Here is a 3579-nt window from a genome sequence, read left to right as displayed (position 1 = left end):
GAAGGACCTGAGAGAGCAAAAGTCATTTTCAATTTTAAACAACCGGGTCAGGATGAAGAGATGTATCTGAATCAGCCTTTCTCTTCTTAATGTAGAGAAGATGGACAAAACCAGGCCTGTGAGAAGAGCTGTTCCCGGGTGCCTATTGTTGATATACCATTCTAACTTGTGAAACTGTCTCAGGAAGTACGGGCAGTCTCCATCTACTGGGACCCTTAGAAGCAAATATCAGTACACACTTCCTTGGTGATGGGACACTCTGAACTTGGGATCCAGGAAGCCAGGCACCCAGAGTCAGTCCCAGTCCCAGTCCCAGTGGTCTCAAATGTTTGGATTTACCAAGGAAAGAGTCAGTCTTTGTTGGTACCTACTGAAGTGAGAATGGCCAAATGCCAGGAGACCTCTGAAGAGGAGCCTTTTCTGAGAAAGCAGGTAGTGGCTCAACCATGGCTCCTGACAACTTCACAGAGTTGGTGAAGAAGACCAGATCTGAGACAGAACAGGCCATTTTTGGGGAACATAGTATGGACCACCAGTCAGAGGACACTCAAGATATTCACCAACATACTTGGGGGAAGGAGGTGCCGTTGTGGGTGTTGGTGTGAGTTTGTGGTTTTGTCTCTTTTCTGAGAATAGGTAGGAAAGACTGTTTGTTTGTTTGGACTGGAATGTTTCTAGAAAGTCGTTTGACAACGTGAGTGTTTCTATGTCTGTGCATTCCACTGTATCTGTGGTTGTAGACATTTGAAAAGCGAATGCATCAATGGTTGTGTCCTGTCTAGTAGAAAGCTTGCCAGCATTCATCCTGCACAATTAAAGAATGGAGAGAGGCTTGCCTTATGGATGGGCAACACCTACTATCTTCCTAAGTTCTTGTTTTCTTCCTGAATACTGGCCACTCTCCAGAATAGCCTCATGGTTTGGTTTCCAAGATATGTACCACCTTCAAGATCTGTTACATGGCCATGTACTGGATAGCTGAAGAGAATAGAAGCATCTCAGAAAACTCACATATCAGTGTGACCATTAAAGTCTCAGTGGAAAAACACTGCATTGGGCCTTTTGCTTACCTATTGTTCTGTTGTCCTGAATGTCAGGAAGATCTTTGCCCCAGGCCACCACTTTGTGAAGCCAGAAGAAAAGAGTTTTCAAATGGAAATGAATGGGCATCACCTGTGGCTCTTTGCTTAATTGCTTTGGAAAGAGATGTGGCTGAATAAGCCTCTTTGCCCTATGTGAGGCAGTGGCTTAGATTCTCAGCACCTGATGGATCTAAAGAAAGTTTCCCAGTTTGCATGCAAAATGAAAATGGCCAAAAGAGCAGTCATTGTGGACGAAGTCTCTCGCCTTCCTCTGTAAGCTTCTTGACCTCCATCAAGTGAGAATAGGGATCCTTTGTGTCAAATCAGTTCTTCAAAGCCCTACAGAGGCTAGCACATAAGGGCTTGGGTTTTCTCATGACACCAATTCACATAAAGAATCTATACCAGACAGTCAGTAGGCCTCAAATTAGAGAAGCAGAGCAGTATTAAGAGCAGGACTATTTGATCACTATTGGTTCACAGGAAGGGAGTCCAGGCCACCCTGACTTTAGGCAAATGAGGGGCAAGGGAGTTTATTTGGAAAACTGTCTTGGGCTGTGCCCCTCATGGAAACCTTCAGCCAGAGGCTATGAAGAGTGTCTATGTGGAAGAAGATGATGGCCATTTGGGAGTGTTTTGGTTTTAATTGTGGTCATTTGTGTGGTGGTTGGAAGAGATGACTAGGTCCACGTGGCTTGAACTCTGGTGTGATTCCCCTTACAGACTGAGTTCAGGAACTGACCTCAGAGAAGTATTGCCATGAATTGTGTTGGGATTTTAGGAGACCACGCATGAGAGTTGCCTTTGGAAACTGAGATCAATGCCCAGGGTGGCTTTCCGCAGAGCATTGTCAATCTCTGCCAGGGCATCACATTATTTTATTCTGAAAGACTTGGCAGCCATTGTTGACAGTCAAAACACACATGGGCCTCACATTGTAGACCTCAATGGGCCTGGCTTCATGTGTCCTTTTGGCCACTCTTTGGGAAGCCTTGCCTCTGAGAGTTGTCCAGAGTTTCCTTGAAATGTGCTTCCTCAAACATTAATGGTTTCTGAATGAATTGAAACCCACAATTTCTCCAACTTTATCTTTGAAAAATGGCTAGATAAATACAATGAAATTTTTGAAATTTTCATGACCAGGTGGCACTGGAGAACCTTTCAATGTCCTCTTTCTGATGAAGTGTGTACCAGACAGTGCCTTGATTGACTGGGTTTCATGAAAATGATGTAGAACAGAGATGCCAGTATGTTGGAGCCTGCTGAGTAGTGGGCCCAGAGCTGTGGTGTGCAGGTGTGTGATAAAACATCTGTGGTCGGGACATGTGTATCTGACATTGACTTCCAAATGGCTTGTGGCCGACATTGTGCAGCCAGGAATCACTTATATGTCTGATAACTCTCCATATAAGGCATCTTGTTATATGGAGATGTTTCAGGACAATTTTCAGAATCAGGTGCTATGGTCAAGGGGACAAGCTATGTGGGATAGAAGCCTGGTTGATGCATTCTCCTGCAGACCCTGATCTATTTCATGTGACAGAACTCTCTCCAGCACTGTGTCCCAGCTGAATTCCTTGTATTTTGTGAAGCAAATAACAAACTCCCAGTGCAGCAGCAAGAAACACCATGAAAAGTGGAGGATGACCAAATGGCTTCACAGTCCACACGGGGAGTCACTTAGCCTTCAGTGGCCACAGTTTACCTACAAAGAGTGAATTCAGCACTGCTGCCTCATGTCCTTTGGAAAATAAGAAACCATGTCCTCCACGTCACATAGATGCAGATCCAGCTTTAATGGTCTCATTAGAAAGAAAGCTAAAGCTCCTGACAACAACATATATGTCAAGTGCCCATCCTCAGAGGCAGTTTCTAAGGAAGTCTTTAGGCCGGCAGAGCTGCATGTTTGATAGCGTTTACCTATTAGACCAGGATGCAAGAAAAGACCACTGACTCCAATTAAAATCAAGTTAAAGCAAGCTTATAATTTCCACTGCCCAGGTGGCCTCTCCCTCCCAAAACAGTGGGAACAAGACAGCCACCCAAATTTCCTACAGCCCAGGTTTATAACCCAGAATTTTACACTACAGGGGGGTTACAAATATCAGAACTCTGACAAGCATCACACTAATCGTAGTTTATATATATATATATATATATATATTTTTTTTTTTTTTTTGCTGGCCCCAACATCAGAATTTGTGAAAACCATTAGAACCTCAGAGAGGGTCATTGTCTGGCCAGGGAAGGCCAATATTTATGAGGTGTCAATAAAGTTTCATAGAGGGCTGTTCCTGGTCGAAGTGCCAGGCATGGGTGAGTTCAAGGCCACGGGCAGGCATTCCAAGCACGTTCAGAATTTGGTGTAATTTATAGTTAAGCCAAAATTTTCTTTTCATGGCTTTGTGGCAAGATGGATCCAAATTTTAATAAAAGATCAGGTTGGGTCTATCATTCCCCCCTTTTCTAATGTGTCCCTTTCAAATCTTTGATAGGG

Source organism: Callospermophilus lateralis, unplaced genomic scaffold, assembly GCF_048772815.1.
Source record: "Callospermophilus lateralis isolate mCalLat2 unplaced genomic scaffold, mCalLat2.hap1 Scaffold_305, whole genome shotgun sequence".
Classification (NCBI taxonomy): Eukaryota; Metazoa; Chordata; class Mammalia; order Rodentia; family Sciuridae; genus Callospermophilus; species Callospermophilus lateralis.
The sequence above is the reverse complement of the archived record's forward strand: the minus strand, read 5'-3'. Positions refer to the sequence as shown.